Here is a 10621-nt window from a genome sequence, read left to right on the forward strand (position 1 = left end):
CAGTGGGATTTTTCTATTGGATTTTGGATTCTTTTAGAGTATAAGTTTTGTGGCAAACAAACATGTGTGATACTTACAAGTTTTGTTCAGCAAGATAATCTTCACGAATAAATAACACTTTATATTTTCTAAGCGTGAATGCAATCTGGGGCGGCTGTGGCACATGAGGTAGAGCGCTTGTCCCGTAACCACAAGGTGGTTCAAACCCCTCTACCGGCAACATGCCGAGGTGTCCTTGAGCAAGACACCTAACCCCAAGTTGCTCCCCGGGCGCTTCATTGCAGCCCACTGCTCCTCCGGGATGGGTTAAATGCAGAGAAATAATTTCCCCATTGTGGGACTAATAAAGGCTTAATTATAAAAATTATAATCTCAAAACTACACTACGGTCATGTGCGCATAGACACAACAAGGCTTTAAAGGCAGACTAGTTGGCCTGATGACGTTTTGTAGTCTCATTTAGCTACTTGTTAGCAATCGCCTTTTTAGGACACTTAAAAGTTAAAACCCCAGGAGGGGTATCTGAAGTATTTTATAACGTAGAACAAGACTTGAAGATATCTTAAGCTCCTGTTAACCACAGACCTTATTTCAGGCATCTAACCGAAAACCCATTCAAAAACCCATTGAACCAGTAGTACAATGATGCTGCTGACTTATATCCAGGTTTTAGGAACCATTCCTGCAGCACTCTATTGGGATCAATAAAGTCTCATAAAAATACTAATAAAGAGGCTAACAGGCACTCATTTCTGCTCTCCCACCCACCTTAAATCTGTCTTATCGAGGCCAAATAACTCCGGAATCATTGCTTTATTTATAGCTCGTCATTTTGCAGAAATTAAACTGACAGTACAGATTCAGTGCTTTCACCTCCAAAGTCCCAAATCAGAGTTTTAGTAATCTCAGTGCGGGAAATCACTTCATTACCACACTTCAGTTTTATCTCCATTCCCCCTTTGACACCAATATATCAAATATATTAAAGATAATAGCATCCACCCCCTTTGTTATAAAAAGAGGAGTAGAGATGGTGCAGGTAATCTGGTTGCACTGGGCATTTAGCAAGTCTCATCATCTTGTGGATGGATGGTAAATGGCAATGAAGGGGCCAAGAGGGAATGTGACTGTAGATGAGGGACAGAGAGACAAAGTATGAGAACAAGAGATCCATTAAAGGCAATACATCTTAACTGCATGATGTGTATGCAAGGACTTTTCAAACAATTGATACATGATTTTTCTGATTGGACAAAAGTTAACTTAAATGCAGTTTTGGGTAACGTGGGTTTTGTGGTCTCAGTGGGAACAAAGTTTTATCGTAGGACATCTAACGGCTTCTTTTCACGAGCAAATCATAAACCAAGACTTAAAACAATGTGTGCCTGAGGAAAATATTGCAAGCCGTGAAATGCATCATAAGGTACAGGTAAACAGAGCGGCTCTCCAGTTCAACATGTGCCACAAAAGGCTTGGCGATAAGGCTCTGTGAAGAGAGGCACTTTTCAAAAACTAATAACACCGTCTGCAACACTTCAGGGAGGTAAAAAACAGTTGGATACTCTTTCACAAATTCAGAAGATGGATTAGTCTCTTCAGCACTAATATTTCATACAGGGCTAAAACCTCGCTGAACAATTTCTGCTTCACAACTGTCGGTTGGTGCTGAGCCTGACACCATATCAACCTGTTCTTGCTGGATCCCAAACTAATTTATACTGTATATGCCTCACCACACCTACCAGCACACTGCTGCATAAAGAGTAAGAGGAACAAACCCAGATGAGAGCAAACTGCTGATCTACAACAAAGGGGGGGTCATGTAATTCTTTTTCATTCTTTACCAATCTCAGAGGATTTGAATCCGTCTCAATCCACCGTAGTTTCATTCAGAGTCATCATGGTTCAACCTGTTTCAATTAGTGGATGAAACACGTTGTCAGTGCTCCATCAAGAGGCTGTGGGGAAATTGTTTGTGATTTACTGTGCTAATCAGCTCAAATGGAACTTGGGTAATTACACATTAAGACACACATAAATGTTATGAATCCCTTCTTTGGTGGAACTTTAAATTTGCTAACGGGTCATTTACATCACATTTTAGGCAATGTGAAGATTCACAACATGAAACAGGACACTTTTTACTCTGAAATGAGATGTCCAGGAGGAAATTTAAAGTGAAACCTCGCTGGTATGAAAGTAAATGACATAATGGGCAGCTATTGAAGCTGTAAGAATAAAAGATAGTTCAGTATTTTAGGAGAAAAATGTCCCAGTTGACTGGTTAAAATTCATAATGTGAGAGTTTTACTTAATTTTTTTATGCATTAGAATAAAACACACTCTTAGTCAGGCATCAGCAGTGAGAGCAACACTGCGTTTAGTAGAGTTTGGCTTAATGTGCACCAGCTGTAGCTTCTCCCTATGGCAGCCTCTGAGCACGAGTGTCCTAACATGACTGATGTCACACTGGGAGGCATTATGCATAGAGCATTTTATAACAGCTAGACTAATCAAGGATGACTGACCATCAGATCAGAAAAAAAACCTACTGCATAAAAGTGAAAGTAAAACTTTTTGAACAAAATGTCCAAAAATGACATTTTTATCTTTGGAGAAGGATCATAATGCATGCCTTGGTATTAAATTATTGTCTTAAAATAAAAAAAATGAAATCATTATGTCAAAGTGAGACAGACTCCATGACTTAAAGCATTACATCTGACAGCTCAAACTGCACAAGGTTACAGGAACCTTGATACTTCCAGCAAGGCTGTGTGCCTACCTCATCTGCTGTTAAGGACAATATATTTAAGCTTCTTTGATGTCTTCAAGGACAAGGACGGCACTGGGGATGGGATAGGGGGACATGTCTGCCTCAATATTTAAAATCTATTTTTATTATTCCGGTCGATTTTTTTGTGACTAAACATTTCCGGACATTCTCCTATGAATGATCAGTGACCTTAGTCCAGATAGGAAGAAGATCTAAGTTGATAAAAATGTTGATAAGAGTAGAGCGGTTATTTCCTACTCCATAGTAGGAAATAAAAAATGTGGCCATTTTTTCACATTTCACATTGGTGGATTGTGTTGAGGCCCTATGACGACTTAAGCAAAGAACTGAAGATCACCACTCAGGGCTGGAAAAAAATCTTCACCACCTTTATATGTTTTTAGGGTTTAAAGATAATTTAATCGACATTTAGTTACAGTGAATATTCTTCTAAAACATGCTGGAATTAGAAGGGCTCTCAGAGAGCAGAGAGCACAGACCTCCGGCAGGGCCTAATGCCCAATATTACACGTTAACAAAATTAACGAAAAAAAAGTATATATCCGACCGATTTTGGATCCGCTCCTAAATTTGATGGGTTCCTCCACGGCCAATGCCAATCTTTCCACCAAGTTTTACAAAAATCAGGCCTGTACATTTTCCGTAATCCAGCTGACAACAAACAAACAAACAAACAATACTGAGACGAAACCTCCTTGGTAGAGGTAATTAAACACCAGACGAGCAAAGTGCTCTAAAGATGCAAATGCAAATCCATCTATCATAAATCAGTCTGTTTCAAAGAAACTAATGATTATTTTAGGTAGAGTCATCATCAATTTTTATTTGAATCTAACTGTTGGTCAACATATGTATAAATACAGGATAGACATATTGTTTTTTGATTGTAGTTTTACTTCTGCATGCAAATGAAATATTTTATTGTGAACTTAACTAAGCTGCCCTTCTGTGGGCCACGTTGTATATTATCAATCAGGTCTCAAAGGATAAAAAAAAGACTGGAAGACATGATTGATTTGAGGCCTTTTCCTCTGAAGTTTGCTGTCTTTGTTCTGAGAAGCACCTGATTCAGCTTCCGTGAAGCCCTTTTCTCCTGATCAATCAGTCCAATCAATCTCATCTTGTCACTTGGAACTGTGTGTAGTTTGGTAGTTACCCTATACAGCTTATGAGACCTTGGAAACGATAATTGTCATGGGATGATTTGCACAATTGCACACAATAATATTGATCAAGGCACCATGCTCACTTCTCATTTGGCTTAAAGTGTAAAAGGACAGCCAGCACTGTCTGGTTTAGCAGCACTGCGCTACACCAGTACACAAAATGAATACAAAACTTTCAGTGAGGGTATTGAAACATGAGAGTCCAGCCCGCTTAAACCTACCGGTCTGCAAGAGCTCCTGCCTGGTCTGATAATTAACCGCCAGTTCATGCTCCAGACTCGCTAGCAAAATGCTAACTGGCATAGCAGCAGGGCACTAACATTATAGCTATTTTAATAGCTACATGCCGGAGGAAGTATATTTAGGCTATTAATGTTAATGTTAACATAAAGCTATAACATATTTTACACAAAAAGAGCAAATTCATCGAAAATGTTAAATTAAAACTCGCTAACATTAGCATGCCAATAGCTGGTTTGGTTCAGTCAGCTTATTAAATACTTAGTAACCTAATACTTAACAAAATGTAACCAATTCAGGTGGACTATTTTATATCTAACATAAAACAATATTTGTACATACATAATCAAATTTAGCACGAGACTTACCTTCAATCCAATCACCTTAACAAGAGAAACCTCATTGACACATTTTTACTGAAATGAGAATAGCAGGTTAAATGAACCTAGTGTAATTTCAAATTGATATAATCTACAAGATTAGACTGCCATCACTAAAGCAGAAATCTGATTGAGACTCATTAAAAACATTACCTTACTTCAACTACTACTGAAACACTCTTTTTACAGTGTACCCTTTACTGTGGGTGCTGGGTGTCATACGCTGAGAGTGTGGAGTTTCATTTGAATCTTATTCCGAGCTGTTTTTTTCTTTTTCTGACAACATGATCACATACAAGTAATGTATTTGTGAATCTATTATGCATCAGTAAAGCACCTTTTTGAGGAAACATAAAGTTATCCTTTTTTTTACCCTATGTGTTTTTCATTTGGCTATTTCTTCACTATCTGCAGATGAGAAAGTATGGTTTTGATAATGATTGACCAAGGTGCCTGGCCAAGAAATACTCAGTTACATAACCCCCTGTAAAACTGCAAATTTGTTATTTGTACAGATTAGAACACAACATTTTGCTTAGTGAGCTTTACAGGTAGTTGTAGGCCATTTTTTGTTTTTGTTTTACTTAATACAGAGCTAGGCTAGCTGTTACCCCCACCTCAAGTCTTCATGCTTAACTAAGCTAACTAAACTAAGCATCTCCTGGTTCGAGCTTCATATTTAACGCACAGATATGATAACAGCATCAATCTTCTCAACTAACTCTCTTCATAAAATTATAAAGCATATTTTCCAAAATGTGGAACTATTCCTCTGATCAAATGGAAAGATTGTGGTAATGGACAGATACATTTTTTTTTTGAAAAAAGCACTGCGAGTGTTGAAAGGAAAATTCTTATTCACACACTGTACTTCAACCGCACGTATTTCCTTTGTTTCCTTTTACTACATTAAACTCCCACCAATTACTGCAACACATGAATTTAAATTTTAGAATAAGCATTCTTCACTTTCTTCATTTTAGTTTTAATCTGACAACACTGTTTGGCAGCTCAGCAGGAGTTTGCTTCCAGTTTGAGAAAATGTGGTCCAGTGCACATGACATGCTGGTTGTTATTCTGCAAATTGCTGACTTTGGATTTAATGCAAAAAACCCAAAATTTATTGTCATTGAGTTGGAAAAGTAAGTTGGACCCAGTGCTGGGTAGCGCTGGGTCCAGCTTAGTTCTGGGAAGCACAGGGCTTGGGCTGAAGTCTGGGGGTGGAGTATCTGTCTCTTTTGTTAGCATTAAACCACACCTGTTGCTTCTTATAGCCACATGAATTCAGTCAAATACAACAAACCAAAAGGCAGCATCCTTAATGTTGTATAAGTATTGAAATAGTTTATTTTTTCTTTCTTCTTCTACATAAAACAAAGAATATCAGTAATATACAATTCTCAATCCGTACTGCTAAGGTGACTGTCACACAAAAACATCACTGTTTTTATTGGGTTCTGAAAAAAAACAAACATTTAAAGGGAGAATTACTATAATAGTGAGTAACAATATGTGCAATAAATGGTAAATTACACTCATCAGTGCTGAGTACAAATACAGGGCATTAGAGTAAATGTTAGAAAAATACAATACTCTTGTGAGAGTGAAACTCTTTATTATGTGAGCATTTTAAAAACACAGACGCCATGCTCCATCTACCCGTATCAGTACAGCCAATCTGTTCCCTGATCCATTAACACCTCGTCTCACCAACGTACGCTACATATTTCAGTCATTAAACCTGTGTGATGCTATTGGCATGAACTCCCCTTTAAGTTTACAAATATTACCTTCAACATATACATGTAGCAAGTGAGTAAAGATATAAAGAGGTAAATACAGTTGGATGACATAACTAATGATATTGTGCAACAGTACAGTGCTCCATGGTTCTTCATCTCGTTAAAGTGTAAACTGTCTCTAGTGTTTCAAAACAATATGGCTATGGTCACCATGATAAATCTGATATGTAGATTTAGATGCATTCATTTTTCTGTATATGATTAGCTCAGAGCAGTGTTTGGCAATATGCATTTTGGCAAACATTTACGCATTAAGGGCAAGGAGCCGACAAAGGTGTGAGGGGGAAACATTGCGAAGCAGCTAAAAGCATCAAATATGTCGGGATGCATTCAAAACACCAAAAACATTACTATAAAAGACACAGCATACATTATAGAGAGAGAAACTGGTGAGGTATTATACATTTAAATGTAGAGACAAAAACTAACAAGAGGAAATTATTAACTTCAGGTAATATCCTTAAACCATTACAGTACAATGAAGTCTGGTGTGTTCACTCAACCCAGTCGCCAGAACAAATGAGGGCTTTGTACATTTCTTCAAACCACGGGATACGTTGAATGCCAGTCTCGTATCACACTTGCAGAAACACACAATGGAACATGGTTAACATTTTGAAAGGATTGGTTAGGTTGAGGCAATAAAACAAATTGTCTACTTTTGGTTTCATACGGTTCATTAACAGCAGTCTACTGGGTGAAGGTTCTGTGTTTGTTTGACCCATCCACCACCACTCCCACCCTCCCTTACTGGACTTTCATGCTCGTTGTACTTGTTATCATACCACGTATCTTTCAATAGTGGTCGTTGGATATACTACATCACTTGCTCTGCGTGTCGCTCTTTGGAACTACATCACTTGCTCTGTCCGAATGCGAAAACGCTGCATGGCATTCAACATATCTGTGGTTTGCAAAATCATACAATGACGATTATTTTTTCCCAGCGATTGGGCTGGTTAACTTGCTGCAATGAAATGGTTGTACATTTTAAAGTTGAGGTTTACTTAATCCACAGCATCTATCAGAGACAATAAATGGTATTTTCCCTGAGCTAGCACAACAATGTCCACAATGTGCCTACTAGGTGCTAAGGTTACATGCAAACTCTGCTTTGTCTTGATGTCATAACTGTGGAATCATGTAAGAAATACAGAATGCTGTACACATGTGACGAGTTTCATGACAAGATGCGATGTGCTTTTTAATGTGTTTTCAAAATGTGACGCTTATTGAAAGTAATTTTAAGCGTGATAGTCAGACCCACCATGGATGATATTCTAAATAGACCTTTGCTTAAGTAATGACGGATTGTATGTAATATGTCATAAAAACTGAGCAGTGCACATCAAGTTTCACTCATCAGTATTTTTTACCTCTCGTGATGAAACTCGTCACATGAAGGATATCGGATTCATTCAATGCTTATATGTGAGTAGAATAAGTCAGGGGGTGGTTGCATGCAAGTTGATATTAAGACTGTGACAATAAAAAAAGTTTCCAACAAGATAGTGCACACTTTAAAGAATCACATTAATCAGTCAGATATAGAGCTCATGAATGGCAATCAGTAGTAAGTGCTGTACATAAAATGTCTTCAGGATGGAAGTCATAGTTTGTAATCTTGAGTTTACAAGCTTCCATTTGAAAATAAATTACTCACATATTTATTGTAGATTAGACATATATTTAAGATCTAAACCAGAATGAGTTCTTCACATAAACATTTATTAAAATGTTTCTACGCTGCTGGAGAATGCAAATAAATGTAGCCTAACAATCCATGCTCAGCAGAATTTTAGTGGAGGTCTTTAATTTGCATCATTAATCTCCAAAAGTGACCACAGCTGGTGCCATAATGGAGGTCTGGTAGTGAACTTGATGTATTTGTGCAAATTAATTAAATGATTAAACTGCATTAACCAATTTTTTTTAAATATAAAGTGGAATGAAACTAAGCTTTTAAGCTTCTTTTGGCTCATTGTGTTGGTTTTACAGCCGCACCTGACACAACTTTTTCTAAAGAGTTGGTTGAGACCAAAAGCGGGATGAAAAGACTATATATTTTACTTTGAATTTAAGATTTGGAAAGTGGCCAGAAACAATCAAATAGGATTTTGGTTTGTGTCTGGTGGATATGAAAAAAGGTAATTGCAAACATGTTAGCTATGTCATTCATCGTGATTAGCATTTGCTCTGTCCAATATGTATGAAATTTGCTGTAAGGTGTTTCCATGTTTAGATTATGGAAGTATTAAACAGTGTTCGCAAAGTACTGACAGTCTTATCTATACCGCTTTGTTCAATAAGAAAAAACTCAGTTAGAGCAGTTACTTTTTCTAGCTAACAAGCATGCTTATGTCGTAGCAATGTAAAACTGCAGCTGCAGGCTGTAGGTTATCTTAAACTGGGCCAGCTATACAGGCATTAGCTTGTGTGCAACTATGTTAATGAGATGATTACAAGAAGCCATGAAAGTGCTACAGTAGCTAACCCCATATCACCAAAAACAAAAAGTCAAGTTCATGTTTTTGTCAAAATTGTTACTTCTCAGAGTAAAAAAAAAAGGTCAAGGAAAATAGCTATGTCTGTTTACCTCCAGTCCTGTAAGACAGTGGAGCTGAGCAATTAAAAATTCAACCAGCTGCTCCCAGCTGATGCCAATGAGCTGCAGACCTCCAAAATGGCTGCCAGAAGGTTCATTACTACACCTGAAAGGCTACTCAATATCTCAACACTGCAATGAGCACAGGTGGAAGCCCACAATGCCAAGCTCAGTTGTTGTCCAGCTCCGAGCGTTTCATCCTGACACAGATACGCCGTGTCCAAACGGTGGGACTTAGGGATCCTCCATGTGTGTTCGAGTGATAAATCCAGCTGATTGATTGATTCCTTGCTTCAGGATGGCACGGTAACTCTGAAATGTAGAGCAGAGTTAGATCCTGAAGCACTGTGCCATGCAAACAACACGCAAAATAAAACATCTGCCATATAAAGAAAAGTAACACATAATTTTTAAGTTGTTTTGTATAATGCAATATTGATTTGTTTATTTCCCTGGAAATGGTTAAATCACATACTCCAATACCACTCCTCAATATATGTGCCAAGAACCTGCACATATAAAGACAATTGTATTCAAAAGAATGTCAGCAACTCTTTCTGCAGACTGCAGGGCACCTTAAATTACAGTTTATGGTGATTTCAATAGTATTGTGTTGTTGGAGGTAAATTTAACATGTATCAGTTTCAGTCGTCCTGCTCGCACAACTGTGGTTAAAATGCAAATAGAAACAGAAAACTTGTGATTTGATCGCAGTTGGCAGGGATGATATCTGAACAAACCTACTGCCCTGCATGTTGATTTGAAGTTGCATCACTTTACCCACATAAATCAGCTAGCTAAATTCAACTGACACCTGATCCGATTCCTGGATTGTAACTGTGGGAAAACTGTGACTATGTTATAATCTTGTTCATAAAAGTATATTTCTGTATACAAAACAAATAAAAAAAAATCATCACACCCATCGGCAACACATAATCTTCATAGGCATTTTGTTTGTGTGTCAGACAGCGCCCATGCAACATCAAATCGTGGCTGGTTTTTAACCCACAGGTATATCGTCAATCTTATCTTATCTTATCTTATCTTATCTTATATTTACCACACACACACACACACACACACACACACACACACACACACACACACACACACACACACACACACACACACACACACACACACGTTGGAAATACCAGCGTTAATGTACTGTACTGAGATGCAAATTATGTTTGGGAAACTTGTGTTAGTCATGTGTTTAGTTGTCACCATTAAGCTTACTTTCTGCTCAGTGGGAATGGAAATGAGTTTTACAGGAAAGTGAAGCATTTTAAGTGCACTTTTGAGGCGAGCTGCAGAATTTTTATGATGTGAAGAATTTAAATTGTTGCACTTCGCTTCTTCATCTTTATAGCTACACGCCACAGTGACTCGCCGCACTTTCCATGTAACACTGGATAAAATGGTTAGAAAATTAAAATGTAGACACTGGAAAAATGATAAGTGGACACAATGTAACAGGTTTTTGACTTGAAGTTGTCATTTAAATAAACCTGTTCCAACGCCTCTTACAGTTGGCAAGCTGAAGTCTTGTCTGCTCTTTCTGTTGGCTTGGAGTGGCTCGTGTTTTCGATTTGATATAGGTCAACTTCTTTGGTTCCATCCCACCT

Source organism: Anoplopoma fimbria, chromosome 16, assembly GCF_027596085.1.
Source record: "Anoplopoma fimbria isolate UVic2021 breed Golden Eagle Sablefish chromosome 16, Afim_UVic_2022, whole genome shotgun sequence".
Lineage (NCBI taxonomy): Eukaryota > Metazoa > Chordata > Actinopteri > Perciformes > Anoplopomatidae > Anoplopoma > Anoplopoma fimbria.